General features: G+C 45.7%; 1 protein-coding gene across 4 annotated transcripts in view; it reads right to left on the bottom strand.

The window, feature by feature from the left end:
- Positions 1–23,660, bottom strand: part of LOC137368807 (zinc finger matrin-type protein 1-like) — a 233,908-nt gene that overhangs the window by 193,522 nt on the left and 16,726 nt on the right. The window lies entirely within an intron of this gene.

Here is a 23,660-nt window from a genome sequence, read left to right as displayed (position 1 = left end):
TAAACCTGCCAATGGTTTGCATAGATCAAAGCTATTTACAAGTTCAGGGGTCCCAAGTCCTGATTGAAGGTCTGTGTTTGGATCCAGGTTTACTCTATCTGCACCTGCGTTTTTTTATTTGTTTATGGCATGTGAGTGTTGCTGGCAAGGCCAACATTTACTGCCCATCCCTCATTGCCCTTGAGAAGGTGTTGGTGAGGCCCAATGCATTCTCTATCAACTTGTAATAGCACAACATTACAACGCAATCCCTTCAAGTAAAATCTACTGTTCTTGCCAATTGCATATAAAGGTGAAATATCCTGTTTACGCACTTCAAGATCTTTATACAATTTTCTATTCATAGTTGTGCAATTGTCTTTACTGTTATTTGCAACAAGCAAATCATACATTTTTTGTGGAGTTCGAGAGTCTCGGGGCTGGATTTTACCAACACCCTGATGTCAGGGGTCATGGCATGGGGGGGCCCTGGAAAATACCTCCGGGAGATGCCGGGCCCGGGCCTCAACGCTAGGAAGGCCCCGCCCCCATATTACCAGCAGCAGTGAGGCTTCGTGGTGGCCCCCACCGCTCGATGATGGCAACTTAATTTAAATACTTAAATAAATTCTAATTAATGCATAATTACTTACCTCATCGCGACAGCCATCACACGCCGATATTCCGGCTGCTTGCCAGAACTCCTGTGACTTCGGATCTCCGTTCAGCCCATGAAATAAAATTTAACATGCTAATGTTACATGCTAACATGCAATGCTAATAAGCTTGTAATAGTTTGCTTTCATCCAGCAGTCTGTGTTATTTCTTTCCCAAACCTTAATTCACATAAAGTGGGATTCAACATCTTTAACAATCTGCATAATGCAGAGCATCATTGTCAATGATTGAAAAGCAATTCATTGTAATAAACATAGGAATTGTGCAGTAAAGAATAAAGACTGGAATAGTGCACCAACTGTTGAATAATGGACAATGGGAGTTATATTGAGAAGGCTATAAATTGTGAGATGTTGAGTGGAGTATAAAAGAGTAAACACATTAAAAACTAGTGGCTTCTGCAAAATAAATTACAAATGATACAGATTGTATAACTCCCAGGCACTGCATGGATGAATGAGTTATAACAGGTGTACAACATCATTTTCCATAAATCAATATTCCCTAATGTGTATTTATTTGTACAACATTTAACTCATTTTTTAATTAAATGAACTTTGACTTTGTTTCTGCTGATTGTGGACAGGTTGTAGCAACACAGTTTTACTGAGAGGCTTTAGAGTGACCCACATTGTGTGAAGCTGCCCAAAACTGTCACAAGAAAAATGAGAAATAAATTACCTGTCGTGATGTGCTTTGTGGCCAGGAAACATTTTAAAATAGATTGCATATTTAGAGCATTTGATTTATGAATAAATCCATTGGTTTACAGTGGAATAGGAACATAGGAGCAGGAGTAGGCCATCTGACCCTGCTCTCCCATTTAACTAGATCATGGCTGATCTTCTACTTCAATGTCATTTTCTCACACTATCCCCACATCCCTTGATATCTTTAATATCTACAAATCTATCGATCTCTGTCTTGAATATACTCAATGACTGAGTTTACACAGCCCTCTGGAGTAGAGAATTCAGGGCGGGGGGGTGGTGGGGAGTGTGCAGGCGGGCAGGGGGGGAAGGAGGAGAGCGCACCCGCCGCCACCAAGGTCTTCAGCCGCTCTTTTCCCGCTTCCCCCCTGCCCCGCTCTCTCCCCGCACCCTCCCGCCTCGTTCTTTCCCCGCTTCCCACCTGCCCTGCTCTCTCCTCGCGTCTCCCCCCGCCCTGCTCTCTCCCCGCTTCCGCCCCCAGCTACCCTGCGTTATGTCATGACGTCATCTGCGCATGCGACAACCAGGACAACCAGTCCTGGCAATGCGGAACGCAGCGCATGTGCAAAGAGCAAGAGCGCGTTTGCGCATGTGCGCATCTTAACGCAGTCTGATGACGTCAGCAGCCAGCTGCGTTGTCAAGAATCACTTTGATATTTTTGAGGCGGAGGCAGATAGATTGTTGTTAGGCAAGGGAATCAAAGCATCATCGGTGTAGATGGGAGTGTGGAATTCAAAACACAAACACATCAGCCATGATCTTATTGAATGGTGGCGCAGCCTCGAGGGACTAAATGGCCTTCTTCTCCTCCTAATTGGTATGTTCATAAGACTCCTTCGACAGAACCTTCCAGACCCGCGACCTCTACCACCGAGAAGGATAAGGGCAGCAGACACATGGGAATACCATCATCTGCAAGTTCCCCTCCAAGCCACACACCATCCTGACTTGGAACTATATCACCATTCCTTCACTGTCGCTGGGTCAAAATCCTGGAACTCCCTTCCTAACAGCACTGTGGGTATACCTACACTCCAAGGACTGCAGTGGTTCAAGAAGGCAGCTCACCACCGCTTTCTCAAGGGCAAATAGGGATGGGCAATAAATGCTGGCCTAGCCAGCGAATTCCACAACCCATGAATGAATAAAAAAAATCAATCTCACAGCTCAAGACAGATTAGATTTAATTCATTGATTTATATTGTACTTACCTGTGCTGAGGATATTGCTCTACAAAGGCAAATTTATATTGACTTTTTGAAATTTAATTTTGGTTAACAGTGGTTGTCTGTTCATCCACCAACTGTCATAGAGTCATAGAGTTATACAGCACAGTAACAGGCCCTTCAGCCCACCGTGTCCATGCCGGCCATCAAGCCTATCTATTCTAATCCCATTTTCCGGCACTTGGCCTGTAGCCTTGTATGCTATGGCATTTCAAGTGCTCATCTAAATACTTCTTAAATGTTGTGCGGGTTCCTGCCTCTACCACCTCTTCAGCTATTGTGTTCCAGATTCCAAACACCGTCTGGATGAAATTTTTTTTCCTCAAATCCCGTCTAAACCTCCTGCCCCTTACCTTAAATCTATGCCCCCTGATTATTGACCCCTCCACTAAGGAAAAAAGTTTCTTCCTATCTATCCTATCAATGCCCCTCATAATTTTGTATACCTCAATCAGGTCCCCCCTCAGCCTACTCTGCTCTAACGAAAACAACTCGCGCCTATCCAGTCTCCCTTCATAGCTGAAATGCTCCAGCCCAGGCAACATCCTGGTGAATCTCCTCTGCACCCTCTCCAGTGCAATCACATCCTTCCTATAGTGTGGTGACCAGAACTGTACACAGTAATCCAGCTGTGGCCTAACTAGTGTTTTATACAGTTCCATCATAACCTTCCTGCATTTATATTCCCTGCCTCAGCTAATAAAGGCAAGTATCCCATATGCCTTCCTGACCACCTTTTCTACCTGTGCTGCTGCCTTCAGTGATCTATGGACATGTACACCAAGGTCCCTCTGACCGTCTGTACTTCCTAGGGTCGTACCATCCATTGTTTATTCCCTTGCCTTGTTAGTCCTCCCAAAATGCATAACCTCACACTTCTCAGGATTAAATTCCATTTGCCACTGCTCTGCCCATCTTACCAGCCCATCTATATCGTCCTGTAATCTAAGGCTTTCCTCCTCACTACTTACGACACCACCAATTTTTGTGTCACCTGCGAACTTACTGATCATACCTCCTATATTCATGTCTAAATCATTAATGTACACTACAAACAGCAAGTGTCCCAGCACCGATCCTTGCGGTACACCACTGGTCACAGGCTTTCAATCGCAAAAACAGACCTCGACCTTTATCCTCTGCCCCCTACCACTAAGCCAATTTTGGATTCAATTTGCCAAATTGCTCTGGATCCCATGGGCTCTTACCTTCTTGACCAATCTCCCATGCAGGATCTTATCAAAAGCCTTACTGAAGTCCATGTAGAGTACACCAACTGCTTTACCCTCATCTACACACCTGGTCACCTTCTCGTAAAATTCTGCACTTATTCGATATCAATGGTCATACAAGAATATTACTAATTATTGATGCATCACCGATATTCTTTGCAGTTAATTATGAGAAAATTCCCTGTCTAGTATGCATTATGTTCATTGAAATATATAATCTTAAGGATTGCTGAAAATAGAGACATGTTGTCGAAGCTTTTCATCTTGCACTCATCAGGACAATCCGCAAGAATAGTGCAAGATGAGTGCAAGATGAAAAGCATCGACAACATTTCTCTATTTTCAGCAATACTCAAGTTCTGTACTACCAAACGACTATTTATTTCATCTATACAATTTATGTAAACTATATTAATTTATATAATCCATATATAATTTATATAATCTTATGTAATAGTGCAAGAATAGTGCAAGATGAGTGCAAGACGAAAAGCTTTGACAACGTCTCTATTTTTAGCAATACTCAAGTTCTTATGTAATTCAAAAAAGTATATAAAGCTTACAATTTAGAGTAATGTTAACAAGTAAACAACTGTGAATGCTAGAAGTCTGAAATAAAATCAAAAACTGCCAGAAAAGACAGAAGGTCCATCAGAATCAGAAAAATAATAGTAGGTGTGTCCCTTTATAAAACTGAGTTTGCAAGTTCTCCCTGTGACCGCGTGGGTTTCCGCCGGGTGCTCCAGTTTCCTCCCACAGCCAAAGACTTGCAGGTTGATAGGGAAATTGACCATTGTAAATTGCCCCTAGTATAGGTAGGTGGTAGGGGAATTGTGAGGATGTGGCAGGAATATGGGGTTAATGTAGGATTAGTATAAATGGGTGGTTGATGGTCGGCACAGACTCGGTGGGCTGAAGGGCCTGTTTCAGTGCTGTATCTCTAAATAAAATAAAATTAAATTAAATTAAATGGATGAACAAGGGGATCAAGGACACCTGACACAAGTCACAGGGTAAATGTTACAAACTTAGGCAATTAGGTCTATGATTTTCTATCTATTTATTTTAAAGGATCAAAAATCATGGTGGAAGCATAGGCCCCAATTCCTAATATGTCCTCTTGGCTGGCGAAGCTCTGTACCAGGAATGCGAATACGTAAACTCTACCATCACAAGTCAATTACACGAACTAATGTTACAATTAAGCAAGTAATGGGTTTAATAGCCTGTCTGATTTGGTGCAACCTTCTTGTCCAAGGGACTAAAACCTCAACAGTGCTGTCCTCTTTGTGTTACCTGGTAACAACGAACAAGCAGCAACTGAACCTGTTCTTATCACTTGTTTACAAAACTAATAAATGCAGTCAAGTTAAGAAGAAATGCTGGCACAACATGCTTGTTAGCGCAAATAAAAACAGAAAATGCTGTAAATACTCGGCAACTCAGGCAGCATCTGTGGAGAGAGAAACAGAGTTAACGTTTCAGGTCACTGACCTTTCATCAGAACCAGATGCTGCCTGGCCTGATGAGTATTTCCAGCATTTTCTGTTTTTATTTCAGATTTCCAGGATCCTTAGTATTTTGCTTTTGTCTGCCTGTTAGCTTCACTGATACCTACAATTTCTGAATCTAACCCATTATGTGCTATGAATCTTGTGCTGTTAATGGTGAGAACAGAGGCAGAAATACATACATTTCAAAGCCTTCAAGTAGCTCTATCATATATACATGGCATAACGAAATCTCTTTGAACTGAAGCAATCAGTGCAATATTTTCAACAACAAACTCCTTTTTTAAGTGAATGAGTTAATAACAGGTTACTGCAGTACTTTAATGAATGCATAATGAGCCAGCTAAATACAATGTTGTGACATTAAATTAAAATGCTTGAGTGAGTTTAATTATGGCAGATAATTACTGCCCTGAAGGAAATGAATTTGCTTGTGCTTTTATTATTTAGGGTTAATATTTTCTAAAGTTAACATTTATTTTTGAGTACCAGATGTAAGAATGAAAGAACGCATTTATCTTATGGTTTTCATGACCTCAGGATGTCCCAAAGCACATCTCAGCCACTGAAATACTGTTAAAAATAATTAAAGCAGCTCCTTGAAGGAAGAGGGGGGCCAATAAAATAGTTTCAATGGGGACAGTGGACTAGGACTGTAATTAAGATGATTTTAAGAGGCAAGAGGGAATGTGGCAGGTTGGATCCAAAATTGGCTCAGTGACAGGAAACAAAGGGTAGCAGTCAACGGATGTTTTTGCGAATGGGAAGTGGTTTCCAGTAGAGTTCCACAGAGCTCAGTGTTGGGTCCCCTGCTGTTTGTGGTATATATTAATGATTTGGACCGAAATGTGGGAGGCATGATTGGGAAATTTGCTGATGACACAAAAATTGACCATGTAGTTAACAGTGAAGAGGAAAGCTGCAGACTCCAGAATGATATCAATGGTTTGATTGAGTGGGCGGAAAAAAGGCAAATGGAATTCAATCCAAAAAAGCGTGAGGTAATGCATTTGGGGAAGCAAACAAAGCAAGGGAATACACAATAAAAAGGATATTGAGAGGGTTGGAAGAAGTGAGAGACCTTGGAGTGCGTGTCCACAGGTCCTTGAAGGTGGCAGGACAGGTGGATAAAGTGGTGAAGAAGGCATATGGAATGCTTTCCTTTATTGGTCGAGGTATAGAATACAAAAGCAGGGATGTAATGCTGGAACTGTATAAAATGCAGGTGAGGCCACAGTTGGAGTACTGCGTACAGTTCTGGTCACCTCATTACAGGAAGGACATAATTGCTCTGGAGAGAGTACAGAGGAGATTTACAAGTATGTTGCCAGGGCTTGAAAGCTTTGAGGGAAGATTGGATAGGCTGGGGTTGTTTTCCTTAGAACAGAGGAGGCTGATGGGTGACTTAATTGAGGTATACAAAGTTATGAAGGACCTACATAGAGTAGACAGGAAGGACCTGTTTCCCCTCGCGGAGAAGTCAATTACCAGGGCACACAGATGTAAGGTAATTGGTAGAAAGATTAGAAGGGACATGAGGAAAAACCTTTTCACCCAGAGGTGGTGTGTGTCTGGAATTCACTGCCAGGAATGGTGGTGGAGACAGAAACCCTCAATTCTTTTATAAGGTGCACCTGAAGTGCTGTAACCTGCAAGGCTATGGACCAAGTGCTATTAGGTGGGATTAGATTGGCGGCTAGTTTTTTGAGCCGGCACGGACACGATGGGCTGAATGGCCTCCTTCTGTGCCATAATTTTACTATGGTTCTATGGATTGTACTTGGCTGCATGACTTTCATGGAAAGTTGTCTGTGAATAACACTTACCTAAGCTTACACATGAAGGAGGACCACTTAACTGAGCTCTCAGAGGGTTGCTGCTTTCTGTGTAATTGTGCCCTATGTTACAACCGATGTGGGAGGAATGCACTGTTTATTCTGCTTCCACTTCTCCACAGGTCACATCATATATTTAATATTTTTCCCACTGACCGATACGGTCAATCTATTTTTATCCCAGAATAAAACCTACCAATCAGGTTCCTTTAATAAACAGCAAAATTATCAGTTTGTTATAAAACAAGTCTAAACCAGTAATGAAGTAAAGCATAAACAGACAGTTTGAAATATCAAAGTTCCCTTTTTACCCTAGCCCCTCACACATACACAGGTTAACCGGAAAAATACAGGTATTTTTGTTTTTAGAGCACTATTACAGACAAAAAACACTTGAGCTGTATGCTTGCTCATTCTTGAAGAAACAGCAGATGAGATATGTTGTGTTCCAAGACTGACTACAGTCTGGCCTCCGAGTACACGTCGACCGATCGCTGGGATCTTTTAGAACAGTTCTTTACAGGCAGCGTAGAGAATTTTTTTTTTATATTCATTCATGAGATGTGGACGTTACTGGCCAGGCCAGCATTTATTTCCATCCCTAATTGCCCTTGAGAAGGTGGTGGTGAGCTGCCTTCTTGAACCGCTGAAGTCCATGTGGGGTAGGTACACCCACAGTGCTGTTAGGAAGGGAGTTCCAGGATTTTGACCCACGGACAGTGAATGAACGGCGATATAGTTCCAAGTCAGGGTGGTGTGTGACTTGGAGGGGAACTGGTAGGTTGTGGTGTTCCCATGCATTGGCTGCCCTTGTCCTTCTAGTTGGTAGAACTCGTGTGATTGAAAGGTACCGTCTAAGGAGCCTTGGTGCGTTGCTGCAGCACATTTTGTAAATGGTACAGACTGCTGCCACTGTGCATCGGTGGTGGAGGGAGTGAATGTTTGTGGATGGGGTGCCAATCAAGCGGGCTGCTTTGTCCTGGATGGTGTCGAGCTACTTGAGTTTTGTTGGAATAACACTCATCCAGACAAGTGGTGAGTAATCCATCACATGCTGACTTGTGCCTTGTAGATGGTGGACAGGCTTTGGGGAGTCAGGAGGTGAGTTACTCACCACAGGATTCCTAGCCTCTGACCTGCTCTTGTAGCTATGGTATTTATATGGCTACTCCAGTGCAGTTTCTGGTCAATGGTAGCCCCTAGAATGTTGATCGTGAGGATTCAGCGATGGTAATGCCATTGAATGTCAAGGGGAGATGGTTAGATTCTCTCTTGTTGGAGATGGTCATTTCCTGGCACTTGTGTGGCGCGAATGTTATTTGCCACTTATCAGCCCAAGCCTGGATATTGTCTAAGTCTTACTGCATTTCTACACAGACTGCCTCAGTATCTGAGGAGTTGCAAATGGTGCTGAACATTGTGCAATCATCAGCGAACATCCCCACTTCCGACCTTATGATTGAAGGAAGGTCATTGATGAAGCAGCTGAAGATGGTTGGACCTAGGACACTACCCTGAGGAACTCATGCAGTGATGTCCTTTGCGCTAGGTATGACTCCAACCAGCGGAGCGTTTTCCCCCTGATTCCCATTGACCTCAGTTTTACTAGAGCTCCTTTATGCCATACTCGCACAAATGCTGCCTTGATGTCAAGTGCAGTCACTCTCACCTCACCTCTTGAGTTCAGCTCTTTTGTCCATGTTTGAACCAAGGCTGTAATGAGGTCAGGAGCTGAGTGGCCCTGGCAGAAACCAAACTGAGTGTCACTGAGCAAGCTATTGCGAGGCAAGTGCCACTTGATGGCACTGTTGACAACACCTTCCAACACTTTACTGATGATTGAGAGCAGGATGATGGGGCGGTAATTGGCCAGGTTGGACTTGTCCTGCTTTTTGTGGAGAGGACATACCTGGGCAATTTTCCACATTGCAGGGTAGATGCCAGTGTTGTAGCTGTACTGGAACAGCTTGGCTAGGTTTGCGGCAAATTCTGGAGTACAGGTCTTCAGTACTATTGCCGGAATATTGTCAGGGCCCATAGCCTTTGCAGTATTCAGTGCCTTCAGTCGTTTCTTGACATCACGTGGAGTGAATCGAATTGGCTGAAATCTGGCAGCTGTGATGCTGGGGATTTCAGGAGGAGGCTGAGATGGATCATCAACTTAGGACTTCTGGCTGAAGATTGTTGCAAATGCTTCAGCCTTATATCACAGCTGTACTGCGCGAGGACACCTCGGAGGGGTCGTCCAGCAAGGCAATATGGGTGGAGCTCAGGAATAGGAAGGGTGCAGTCACGATGTTGGGGGTTTTCTACAGGCCTCCCAACAGCCAGCGGGAGGTAGAGGAGCAGATATGTAGACAGATTTTGGAAAGATGTAAAGGTAACAGGGTTGTAGTGGTGGGTGATTTTAACTTCCCCCGTATTGACTGGGACTCACTTAATGCTAGGGGCTTAGATGGGGCAGAATTTGTAAGGAGCATCCAGGAGGGCTTCTTGAAACAATATGTAGATAGTCCAACTAGGGATGGGGCTGTACTGGACCTAGTATTGGGGAATGAGCCCGGCCAGGTGGTCGAAGTTTCAGTCGGGGAGCATTTCGGGAACAGTGACCATAATTCCATAAGTTTTAAGGTACTTGTGGATAAGGATAAGAGTAGTCCTCGGGTGAAGGTGCTAAATTGGGGGAAGGCTAATTATAACAATATCAGGCAGGAACTGAAGAATTTAGATTGGGGGCGGCTGTTTGAGGGTAAATCAACATCTGACATGTGGGAGTCTTTCAAATGTCAGTTGATTAGAATCCAGGACCAACAAGTTCCTGTGAGGAAGAAGGATAAGTTTGACAAGTTTCGGGAACCTTGGATAACGCGGGATATTGTGAGCCTAGTCAAAAAGAAAAAGGCAGCATTCGTAAAGGCTGGAAGGCTAGGAACAGACGAATCCCTTGAGGAATATATAGACATGAGAAAGGAACTTAAGCAAGGAGTCAGGAGGGCTAAAAGGGATCATGAAAAGTCATTGGCAAACAGGATTAAGGATAATCCCAAGGCTTTTTATACATATATAAAGAGCAAGAGGGTAACTCGGGAAAGGGTTGGCCCGCTCAAGGACAGAGAAGGGAATCTATGTGTGGAGCCAGAGGAAATGGGCGAGGTACTAAATGAGTACTTTGCATCAGTATTCACCAAAGAGAAGGACTTGGCGGATGATGAGCCTAGGGAAGGGAGTGTAGATAGTCTCAGTCATCTCATTATCAAAAAGGAGGTGTTGGGTGTCTTGCAAAGCATTAAGGTAGATAAGTCCCCAAGGCCTGATGGGATCTATCCCAGAATACTAAGGGAGGCAAGGGAAGAAATTGCTGGGGCCTTGACAGAAATCTTTGCATCCTCATTGGCTACAGGTGAGGTCCCAGAGGACTGGAGAATAGCCAATGTTGTTCCTTTGTTTAAGAAGGGTAGCAAGGATAATCCAGGAAATTATAGGCCGGTGAGCCTTACATCAGTGGTAGGGAAATTATTAGAGAGGATTCTTCGGGACAGGATTTACTCCCATTTGGAAACAAACAAACCAGCATGGTTTTGTGAAGGGGAGGTCATGTCTCACTAATTTGATTGAGTTTTTTGAGGAAGTGATGAAGATGATTGATGAAGGAAGGGCAGTGGATGTTATCGACATGGACTTCAGTAAAGCCTTTGACAAGGTCCCTCATGGCAGACTGGTACAAAACGTGAATTCACATGGGATCAGAGGTGAGCTGGCAAGATGGATACAGAACTGGCTCTGTCATAGAAGACAGAGGGTAGCAGTGGAAGGGTGCTTTTCTGAATGGAGGGGTGTGACTAGTGGTGTTCGACAGAATCAGTGCTGGGACCTTTGCTCTTTGTAGTATATATAAATGATTTGGAGGAAAATGTAGCTGGTCTGATTAGTAAGTTTGCGGTCGACACAAAGGTTGGCGGAGTTGCGGATAGTGATGAGGATTGTCAGAGGATACAGCAGGATATAGATCGGTTGGAGACTTGGGCAGAGAAATGGCAGATGGAGTTTAATTCGGACAAATGTGAGGTAATGCCTTTTGGAAAATCTAATGCAGGTGGGAAGTATACAGTAAATGGCAGAACCCTTAGGAGCATTGACAGGCAGAGAGATCTGGGTACAGGTCCACAGGTCACTGAAAGTGGCAACGCAGGTGGATAAGGTCGTCAAGAAGGCATACGGCATGCTTGCCTTCATCGGTCGGGGCATAGAGTATAAAAATTGGCAAGTCATGCTGCAGCTGTACAGAACTTTAGTTTGGCCACACTTAGAATATTGCGTGCAATTCTGGTCGCCACACTACCAGAAGGACATGGAGGCTTTGGAGAGGGTACAGAAGAGGTTTACCAGGATGTTGCCTGGTCTGGAGGGCATTACCCATGAGGAGAGGTTGGATAAACTCGGATTGTTTTCACTGGAACGACGGAGGTGGAGGGGCGACATGATAGAGGTTTACAAAGTTATGAACGGCATGGACAGAGTGGATAGTCAGAAGCTTTTTCCCAGGGTGGATGAGTCAGTTACTAGGGGACATAGGTTTAATGTGAGAGGGGCAATGTTTAGAGGGGATGTGCGAGGCAAGTTCTTTACACAGAGGGTGGTGAGTGCCTGGAACTTGCTGCCGGGGGAGGTGGTGGAAGCAGGTACGATAATGACGTTTAAGAGGCATCTTGAGAAATACATGAATAGGATGGGAATAGAGGGATACGGTCCCCGGAAATGCAGAAGGTTTTAGTTTAGGCAGGCATCAAGATCGGCGCAGGCTTGGAGAGCCGAATGGCCTGTTTCTGTGCTGTACTGTTCTTTGTTCTTTGCTTGTTCTTATCTTCCGCACTGAAGTGCTGGGCTCCCCCATCATTGAGGATGGGGATATTTGTGGAGCCATTTCCTCCGGTAAGTTGTTTAATTGTCCACCACCATTCACAGCTAGATGTAGCAGAACTGCAGAGCTTAGATCTGATCTGTTGGTTTTGGGTTCGCTTAGCTCTGTTTATTGCATGCTGCTTACACAGTTTGGCATGCAGATAGTCCTATGTTGTAGCTTCACTAGGTTGACACCTCATTTTGAGGTATGCCCTGTGCTGCTCCTGGCATGCCCTCCTGCACTCTTCATAGAAATGGTAGAGTGGGGGATATGCCAGGCCAGGAGGTTACAGATTGTGGTTGAGTACAATTCTGCTGCTGCTGATGGCCCACAGCGCCTCATGGATGCCCAGTTTTGCATTGCTAGATCTGTTCGAAATCTATGCCATTTAGCATGGTGGTAATGCCACACAACACGATGGAGGGTATCCTCAATGTGAAGGCGCGACTTTGTCTCCACAGGGACTGTATGGTGGTCACTCCTACCAATACTCTGATGGACAGATGCATCTGCGGAAGGCAGATTGGTGAGGATGTGGTCAAGTATGCTTTTTCTCTTGTTGGTTCCCCCACCACCTGCCATATACCCAGTTGAGCAGCTATGTCATTTAGGACTCGCCCAGCTTGGTCAGTAGTGGTGCTACCGAGCCACTCTTGGTAATGGACATTGAAGTCCCCCACCCAGTGTACATTCTGTGCCTTGCCACCCTCAGTGCTTCCTCCAAGTGCTGTTCAACATGGAGGAGTATGGACTCATCAGCTGAGGGAGGGTAGTAGGTGGTAATCAGCAGGAGGTTTCCTTGTCCATGTTTGACCTGATTCCATGAGACTTCATGGGGTCCGGAGTCGATGTTGAGGACTTCCAGGGCAACTCCCTCCCGACTGTATACCACTGTGCCGCCACCTCTGCTGGGTCTGTCCTGTTGGTGGGACAGGACATACCCGGGGATGTTGATGGCATTGTCTGGGACATTGTCTGTCAGGTATGATTCCATGAGAATGACTATGTCAGGCTGTTGCTTGGTTAATTTAGCAGGCTTTTCTTCAAAGACAGGAGACGCGATGAGTTGATACAGTCGACTTCTCAGGGTCTTTTAGAGAGGTGCTGGGTTGTGGTCTTCTCTCCTTCCTTGGGAATTCTCTACTCTTCTTGGAAGTTCTCTTCTCTTCTTGGAAGTTATCTTCCTTTTTATACACTTCAACCCCAACTCAAAACAATTCAAAAGCGAAACTGACAACAGGAGGTCAACCTTTTGACCTCCATCAATCTTTACCTGTCACTTCTTCGTAAACAACTTCTCCAGGTGTCCAATGTACTCCGTGGTTTATTGAGCTGGAAGTCAGGTGGCTTCCTGGAAAGGCTTGTTTACCTCACAAGACGTCTCAGTGGCCCTTTTAAAAAACATTTCCAAGGACTGTTTTTCAAAGTGAAGTGGCCTTTACATGACCCCCTTTGAAATCCACAAAGTTTAACATTTCTTCAATCTTTCAAAAATGAATCCTCAAAAAATATATTTAACAATACACAGAGGCACTTTCGTAACACCTAGTAACAGTCAGTGCCTTTAAGAGATAAGAAGAGAGAAGCGGTAAAAATTGACACAATGGGAATAAGGGATGTTCAGACTCATTTCATGTAAGACTTTTGCAGTCAACAGACAGATTTATTCAATGTGGTCTAGAATCAAACGGAGGGCCCAGAGACAAAAGAATATTTTTTTTTAGTGAGAAGCTCAAGTGAAGGGCTAAGGCCCAGTGCAGGACTCCAACAAGATTGGAAAAGGTAACAGAAAATACAAGGTAATCAATAATTGTTGGCTAGGTAATACTAAAGAGCCTGTAGGACAGTTAAACGGGAGCTTAGAGGAAACAACAGAGAATGTTGCAGAGGAGGTTTCATATTGGTATTGATAAAATATCGGATTCACAGAAAGATTATGACAGAGAATGAAAGACTGATAGCTCAAGATGAGAAGACTGCCTACCACAAGACAAGCATTTTCTTTTATCTTGTCCTAATGGCATCTGCTTTGTTCATTTTAAGGTATAAATGCGACTTGCAGTTTGACTTAAAAAGGCAAGAATCTGGACTAATCATCGCATCATGGCAGTTTGAAAATTCGAATTAAGTTCAAATCAAAGAAATGGGGAAATGAAAAAGCTGGCATCAGTAAAGTGAGCATGAAATTGCTGAATTGTTGTTAAAAGCCAACTGATTCATGAATGTTCCTAATGAAAGGAAACTGCCAGTCCTACCCATTTTGGCCTATATGTGACCCCAGACCTACATCAAAGTGGTTGAATCTTAACTATCCTCTGGAATAGCCCAGCAAGCCACTGCATCAAACTGCAACAAGGAACATGGTGGTGTGTGGCACTACCACCATGCTAATGGGATAGACTTAGAACAGAGCTAGCAGCTCAAGTTACATGCATACTAAACATTGGAAGCAGTATGCTGTCGACAGAGCTAAGCGATCCCACAACCAACAGATCAGATCAAAGCTCTGCAGTCCTGCCATATCCAGTAATAAATGGTGGTGGACAATTAAGCAACTAATGGGAGGAGGAGACTCCACAAACATCCCCATCCTTAATGATGGGGGAACCCAACACATCAGTGCAAAAGACAAGGCTGAAACATTTGCAACCATTATCAGCCAGAAGTGCTGAGTTGATGATCGATCTCAGCCTCCTCCTGAGATCTCCAGCATCACAGATGCCAGTCTTCAAACAATTGGATTGACTCCACGTGATATCAAGAAATGGCTGAATGCATAGGATACAGCAAAGGCTATGGGTATCCATGAAAACATAAGAAATAAGAGCAGGAGTTCTTCATTCAGGTCCTGGAGTCTGCTCTGCCATTCAATATGATCACGGCTGATCTTCTACCTCAGTGCTACTTTCCCACCTGCTCCCCATATCCCTTGATTCCCTGAGAGACCAAATATCTGTCTATCCCAGCCTTGTATGTATTCAGTTATGGAGCATTCACAACCTTCTGGGGTATAGAATTCCAAACATTCACAACCCTCTGAATGAAGATATTTCTCCTCATCTCAGTCCTAAATGATTTACCCTTCAGTATCTTGCATGTTTCAATGAGATCATCTCTCATTTTTCTAAACACCAGAGAGTATAGTCTCAATTTACTCAGGTTCTCATCACAGAAACAAATATAGTGAACCCTCGCTGTAGCGCCTCCAAGGCAAGTATATCCTTCCTTAGATATGGAGACCGAAACTGCGCACACTACTCCCACGTGGGGCTGAATTTTATCAGCCCCTCGACATCCTTGATCATGGCAGGGGGGCCCGTAAATTACTTGTGGAGAGGCACGCCACAACCCACGACGCTGAGAAGGCCCCGCCGCATTTTACCAGTGGCGGCAAGGCCTCGGTGCAGGAGCCCCTCTCCCACCATCCCCCCCCCGCCCACCGCTGCTTGGCAGTGGGGCCTTCATTTACATATTAAAATTAATTAAATCAAAATGCAAATAAACTTACTTGGTCCCGGCAGCTGTCCCATGCCGACTTTACAGCCGCTAGCCGCAACTCGCGCACCTTCGGAACTCCGTTCGGAGTTCCGAGGTGAGACACTGGTGTGGAAGGGGCAGGACTGAAATTTTCAGGGTGGGGGGGGGGGGAAGCGGGGGAAACCTTTTTTATTGGCTATGGGGATGGTGGGAAGGGGTTGAAAGGCAAATGTAATGAGGTTGGGGAGGAATAAAATAAATTTTCTGCATATAGGCCAATAAAAAATCATTGGGGCGGGGTGGTGTGGTTGGGCGGGGGGGGTGTTGGGAAAAGCCTTCCAGCTTTTAATATTGTTTTTGAGGAAAATGAACAATAATATACTTTGAAAAATTCAAATTTTCGCTAAGGGCTTGAAGCCCTTTAAAAATGGCGCCATTGCCAGGGACGGAGCAGTGCCCCCGATGATGTCATCGGGGGGGCGACCGTTCTGCCTCCTCTATTTAATGAGTCCCCGCATGTAATCTCGCGGGGCCTCAGCGGTGGCTGATGCGCATGGGCACTCCGCCGACATCAGAGTGCGCCACGATCTGTGGAGCACTCGGAAAATTCAGCCCGTGATCTCACCAAAACCCTATACAATTATGGCTGCGTTTGCTGGCAATGTAACCACTAGGTGGCGCTGCACTGAAACATGCACAAATGCAGCCTGTTCAATTAAACCGTCACAGTCTGCGACATCCAGGCAGCTGCCAGGACTAAATATGGTGCTGCTCAAATAATCACACAAAGGCAACGTAAACACATGGCAGCACACAATGGCTGCAGAGATCGGGCGGCAGGGGAATTGCCGGAGAGAGCGTGTGGGGGGGAAATGCCGAAGAGAGTGGGCGGGGGGAGGGGAGGGGGAAGGAGGAGAGCGCACCTGCCACCATCAAGGTCTTCGGCTGCTCTCTGCCCACTTCCTCACCCACCGCTCTCTCCCCGCTTCCCTCCCTCCCCGCTTCCTCCCCACCCCCGCTCTCTCCCCACTTCCTCCCCCCCAGCTCTCTCCCCACTTCCTCCCTCCCCCCACTCTCTCCGCTTCCCTCCCTCCCCGCTCTCTTCCCACCTCCTCCCCCCCCAGCTCTCTCCCCGCTTCCTCCCCACCCCCCGCTCTCTCCCCACTTCCTCCCCACCCCCCGCGCTCTCCCCACTTCCTCCCCACCCCGCTCTCTCCCCACTTCCACGCTCCCCGCTCTCTCCCCACCCCCCGCACTCTACCCACTTCCTCCCCCCCCGCTCTCTCCCCACTTCCTCCCCCCCTGCTCTCTCCCCGCTTCCTCCCCACCCCCCGCTCTCTCCTCACGTCCTCCCCCCCTGCTCTCTCCCCGCTTCCCTCCCCACCCTGCTCGCTCCCCACTTCCCCACACCCCTCTCTCTCCCTGCTTCCCCCTCCACCCTGCTTCCCTCCCCACCCTGCTCTCTCCCCGCTTCCCTCCCCACCGCTCTCTCCCCACTTCCTCCCCCCCCGCTCTCTCCCCACTTCCTCCCCTCTCGCTCTCTCCCCACTTCCCCCCCCCTCTCTCCCCACTTCCCCACCCTGCTCTCTCCCCCACGCTTTCCTCCCCCCCACTCTCTCCCCACTTCCTCCCCTCCCCGCTCTCTTCCCACTTCCTCCTCCCCCAGGTTTCTCCCCACTTCCTTCCCCCCCGCTCTCTTCCCACTTCCTCCCCCCCCGCTTCCTCCCCCCCCCCGCTCTCTCCCTGCTTCCATCCCTACGCCTCTCTCTCCCCGCTTCCCTCCCCACCCCACTCTGTCCTTGCTTCTCCGCTTGCTCTCTTTCCTGTGTTATGCAATGACATCATCTGCGCATGCGCAAACAAGTCCTGGCAATTTACGCGATGACATCATCTGCACATGCGTTAGCCGCGTGGAACTTTGTGTTCCTTGTACGAGCACACCCAAGTATCTCTGAACATCATTTAAAAGTTTCATATCTTTGAAAACATATTCTGCTTTTCTATTCTTACTACCAAAGTCAATAACCTCACACTTCCCCACATTATACTCCATCTGCCACCTTATTGCCTACTCACTTAACCTGTCGATATCTTTTTGCAGCCTCTTTGTGTCCTCCTCACTGCTTACATTCCAGCTAACTTTGTATTGTTAGCAAACTTAGATACGTTACTCTTGATCTCTTCGTCTAAGTCATTAACATAGATCGTAAATAGTTGAGGCCCAGCGCTGATCCTCAGGGACACTCCACTAGTTACAGCCTGCCAACTTGAAAATGCCCTCTTTATCTTTCATGTTCATTAAACAAGCCTCTATCCATGCTAATATATTACCCCTAACTCTATGAACTCTTATTTTGTGTATTCACCTTTTGTATAGCACATTATTAAATAGCTTTTGGAAATCCAAGTATTCTACATCTACTGGTTCCCTTTATCTACCCTACTAGTTACATCCTCAAAAAACTCTAATACATTTGTCAAATACAATTTCCCTTTCATAAAAATGAGACTTAGTCTCATTATACAATGATTTTTTAAAGTTTATTGTGAAGACTTCCTTAAAAATAGATTCTAGCAATTTCCTGATGACTGATGTCAGGCTAACTAGTCTGTTTTCTCTCTCCGTCCTTTCTTGAATAACAGAGTTACATTTACATGAGGCGCTCTCGGCCATCAGCAGCAGCAGAATTGTATTCAACCAAAGTCTGTAACTTCATGGCCCAGCATATCCCTCACTCTACCATTACCATCAAGCCAGGGGATCAACTCTGATTCAATAAGGAGAGCAGTACCAGGCATAGCTAAAAATGCGGTGCCAACCCGCTGAACAACGCAGGACTACATGCATGTTTAACAGTGGAAGCAGCATGTGATAGATAGAGATATTCAATCCCACAGCCAACAGATCAGATCAAAGCTCTGCAGTCCTGCCAGGTCCAAGATGAATGATGGTGGACAATTAAACAACTAACCAGAGATGGCTCCACAAACATCCCCAGACTCAATGAGGCAGGAGCCCAGTACGTCAGTGCAAAAGACAAGGCTGAAACATTTGCAACTATCTTCTGCCAGAAGTGTCACGTGGATGATCCATCTCGGGCTGCTCCTGTGGTCCCCAGCAAAACAGATGCCAGTCTTCAGACAATTCGATTCACTCCACGTGATATCAAGAAACTGCAGAAGGCACTGGATACAGCAAAGGTTATGTGCCCAGACAACATCCCGGATGTAGTACTGAAGACTTGTCCTTCAAATCTAGCTGCACCATTAGCCAAGTTGTTCCAGTACAGCTACAACACTAGCATCTAACCGACAACGTGTAAAATTGCCCAGTTACGCCCTGTTCACAAAAAGCAGGACAAATCCAATCTGGCCAATTACTGCCCCATCAGTGTACTTTCGATCACCAGTGAAGTGATGGAAAGTGTCGTCAACAGGGCGATCAAGCAGCACCTACTCAGCAGTAACCTGCTCAGTGACGCTCAGTTTAGGTTCTGCTGGGCCACTCGGCTCCTGACCTCATTATAGCCTTTGTTCAAACAAGGACCAAACAGCTGAATTCTAGAGGTGAGGTGAGAGTGACTGCCCTTGACATCAAGGCAGCAATTGACCAAGTATGGCATCAAGGAGCTCGAGCAAAAGAAGTCAAGGGGAATCGGGGGGAAAACTCTCCACTGGTTGGAGTCATACCCAGCACAAAGGAAGATAATTATGGTTGTTGGAGGCCAATCATCTCAGCCCCAGGACATCACTGCAGGAGTTCCTCAAGATGCTGTCCTAGGCCCAACCATCTTCAGCTGCTTCATCAATGACCTTCCCTCTATCATAAGGACAGAATTGGGGATGTTCACTGATGATTGCACAGTACTCAGTATTGCTCACAGCTTCCTGCATGCAGCAAGACCTGGACAACATTCAGGCTTGGGCTGATAAGTGACAAGTAACATTTGTGCCACTCAAGTGCCAGACAATGACCATCTCCAACAAGAGAGACTTCAACCATCTCTCCTTGATGTTCAACAGCATTACCATCGCTGAATCCCCCACTATCAACATGCTGGGGGTTTCCACTGACCAGAAATTTAACTGGACCAGCCATATAAATACTGCGGCTACAAGAGCAGGTTAGAGGCTGGGAATTCTGCAGTGAGTAACTTATCTCCTCACTTCCCAAAGCCTGTCCACCATCTGCAAGATAGAAATCAGGAGTGTGATGGGTGCAGCTCCAACAACACTCAAGAAGCTCGACACCATCCAGGACAAAGTAGCCCGCTCCAGAACTACCTGTGACTCTAACCAAACTGTGGTGATGCACTTGACATCATGGCAGCATTTGAGCAAGTATGACACCAAAGAGCCCGAGTAAAACCAAAGGCAATGGAAATCAAGAGAAAGCTCTCCAGTGGCTGGGTTCATACATAGCTCAAGAAAGATGGCTGTGGTTGTTGGAGACCAATCATCTCAGGCCCAGGACACTCCTGCAGGAGTCACTCATGGCATTGTCCTGGACCCAATTATCTTCAGCTGCTTCATCAATGGCCTTCCCTACATCATAAGGTCAGATGTGGGGTTGTTCACTGAAGGTTGCACAATGTTCATTCAGTTCCATTTGTAACTCCTCAGGCAATGACGCAGACGATGCCCGCATGCAGCAAGACCTGCACAACATCCAGGGTTGGGCTGGTATGTGGTAACTAAAACTTAAACCAGACATGTGCCAAGTAATGATCACTTTCAACAAGACAGAGTCTAACCACATTCCCTTTAAATTTAATGGCATTACCATTGCTGAATCCCCCAACAGAATTGACCAGAAAATCAAATGGACCCGCCACAGAAGTGCTCTGACTAGTAGAGTAGGACAGAGGCTGGTGTTCTGTGATGAATGTCTCATCACCTAAATCTCCAAAGTCTCTCCATCACCTATAAAGGTACATGTCAGGAATGTGATAGATTATTCTCCATTTGCCTGGATAGGTGCAGCTCCACCAACATTTAAGAAGCTTAATTGACACCCATTCATCAAATTAAACATCCACTTCCTCCAGCACTGGCATGTAGTGACTGCAGTGTGCACTGTTTACAGGCTGCACACCAGACTTCTTCAATAGCACCTACCAAACCTGTGACTGAGAAAGACTGGAGTAGTAGGTGCAAGGCAACACCATCAGCTCCAAGTTCCCCTCCAAGTCACACACCATCCTGACTCATCAGAAGCTCATCACACCAATGTCTGTAAATCTTGGTAACTCTCCTGTAATTAGATGTCCCAGTTTTCTCTGATCGGCAGAAACACTTTTTTGCTTGTTATACTTCTATAATCCAAGAGAGGGAGCTCAATGGTCATCATAATAAATCCTGTTATAATTACTGTCACAATTACAAAATCTCCTTAATTGGCACAATTTTTATATTAATAGACTGTCACATCTGTAATCCATCTTGCTTATCCACTAATGAATAAAAGTTAAGCACATACATGGGTTAAAATGCAACAAATCTGCTATTGTTCTCTTTTTAAGAGGGAAAAAAGATCTGTATTTATATAGCACTTTTACAATCTCAGGATGTCCCAAGAGGCTTTATAGCCAACAATGGCAGGAAATGATAGGCGTGTTTTTCCTTTTCACCTCTCAACTGACCATGGATAGTATTTTTATTAGAATTGTGTTTTAACCCTTTAGCGTTTTAATGGTCAATAAACAGACAAATGTCAGGTTTTCTCATAGGTTTAAAGAAAGACAAATGTTTATTAAACAAAAAAAACCTGAAAATTCACATCACCCACAGACACGAGAAAAGATAGAAATTAAAAGATAGCATGCATTTAGGTCTGGTGTTTTTCAAAAGAGTTTGTTATGAAACCTTGCCATTTTCCCGGGAGGAAAATTTAAACGACGCAGGCCTGTACTTTCTTTTCTCCTGGTTCATTGGAGTCAAGCTTCGGAGAGTTTCAGGTGGATGGATGCTTGGCTGCAGACATCTTTAGTTAAATATTTTAGTTAAATATCAGTTACAGTCCATTGACGAAGATCCTGTTTCAATCTCAGGTGGAGAGTTTTCAAAGATCACCTTTTTGTCTCTGCCTCTAGGTGGTTTAAAGATGGTAATCGGTAAGGTCTTCTTGCCTGGGATAGATCTCTCTCAGACTCCTAGATGCTGGCTTTCCTGTCTCTACTCTGGCTTTCTGCACAGTAAAGTCACTTTTTAAAATAAAAACCTCATCAAGCTTGGTTTCTGTCAGGTGACCAAAGTTGCTCTCCCCTGCTGTTTTCATGTCTGAATGTGTGGCCATTATTAGACAATGGTGTTTGAATGTTGCTCATCTTGTTAAAGTGGTGTTTGGTCACAGCTATTACCCTGTGCTTAGGTCTGGAGACTCTGGCCGGAATTTTACTTTCAGGAATTGGGTACCGTTGGAGGCATCCGGGAGGTAAAATGGCATGCAATGATGTCGGGTTGGGTCCCCGGCGTCATGAGGCACTGATGCCCTTTCACAAACCTAGGAAATAGGGCGAGATCGAGTCTCCGCTCGCCACCCGACTAAAAGCAATTGAGAGCTCATTAAGGTAATTGAGAAAGCAATTGCCAGTAATTTTACATGGGCTGTCTGATTTTACGGCTGTAAATTGGGTCATGGGGTGTCTCAGGAACCCGGCAAGTTTAAAAGGGTGGCAGGCAGTGAATTGGTGAGGGAGTTGGAGGTACTGTTTTTTGCTGTTTATTCATTCTGATGTATTTCTGTGTCCTAACAATTGGTGTTATTTGCAGCTTGTGCAGAAGAGTTCACCTGAGTGTTACTCACTGCTGCTCAGGTCCCAGCTGCTCTGAGTAATTGGGTGAAAGGAAGGGGGTTGTGTGTGCCTGTCTTAACAGCTGGAAGCTAATACCTGTGGTCCATTGCATCTGGTCTTCAGTACAACAATGGGAATTGTGCACTCTGGAGGTGGATCATCAGATGAGGAGAACTATGCCCCAAGGAGGGACAGAAGGACAACTGGGCAAGGGAACATGAAACCGGCTGGCCCAGTGCATCTTTGTTACATGGAAGGGAGCACAGGTGGCAGAGTGGGCCCGGTGCAAACACGTCAGGAGACACGCCTACCCAATAGGCAAGATATACCGTCTGCGTCTGAGCTACCTGCACCTGTCAGAACGCCAGTGCAGAGAAGATTGCATCTGTCATGTGAGACTGTGACATCTCTTTGTGAAATGCTGTTAGTGGATGTTGGCTCAAACTGCCTCAGTGGCCATCCAATGCCGGTTGCTCTAAAGGTGACCGTAGCTCTTAACTTCTATGCGTGTGGCTCTTTCCAGGCTTCAATGGCAGACTTGTGTGGAGTCTCCCAAGCAGCATTACATCACTGCATAAAGGTTGTGACTGATGGATTGTTCCAACGTGCTAACAATTTCATCACATTCAAGACGGACAACACCAGTCAGGCTGAGAGAGCCAGAGGCTTCAGCACAATAGCTGGGTTCCAATGGTACTGGGCGTGATAGACTGTTCTCATGTGGCCATTAGAGCACCAGCAGGTCAGTCAGGGGCCTTCATTAACTGCAAGGACTTCCACTCACTGAATGTTCAGCTTGTCTGTGATCATCGAAAGAGAATCATGCAGGTGTGTGCACGTTACCTTGGGATTTGTCACGATGCATTCATGCTCCGAAACTCCCAGGTGCCTGCACTTTTCAGTCCTCCTGACAGACTGGAGGGATGGATACTTGGCGACAGGGGTTATCCTCTGAAGACATGTCTAACGACACCAGTGAGGATCCCAAGGAGTCATGCTGAGGAACGTTACAATGAGAGCCATGCGGCCACCAGAGTGACAATTGAACAAACTATTGGCCTACTCAAAATGAGATTTAGGTGTCTGGACCGCTCTGGTGGAGCCCTGCAGTATGCCCCATCAAGGGTTTCCAGAATTATTGTCACCTGCTGTGCCTTGCATAACCTGGCGATGGAGAAGGGAGAGGCCCTGGAGGATGATCAAGGTCAGCGCGAGGCATCATCAGACGAGGATGGAGTTTCAGATGAGGAAGATGGGCAACAGTCACATGATGGTCGGGGAGAGGAAGCTGAATGTCATTTGAAGTTAAGTGTGAGA

The sequence above is a fragment of the Heterodontus francisci genome, chromosome 1, assembly GCF_036365525.1.
Source record: "Heterodontus francisci isolate sHetFra1 chromosome 1, sHetFra1.hap1, whole genome shotgun sequence".
NCBI classification, from domain to species: domain Eukaryota; kingdom Metazoa; phylum Chordata; class Chondrichthyes; order Heterodontiformes; family Heterodontidae; genus Heterodontus; species Heterodontus francisci.
Note: the sequence above shows the minus strand (reverse complement) of the source record. Positions and strands in the feature narration are given on the sequence as shown.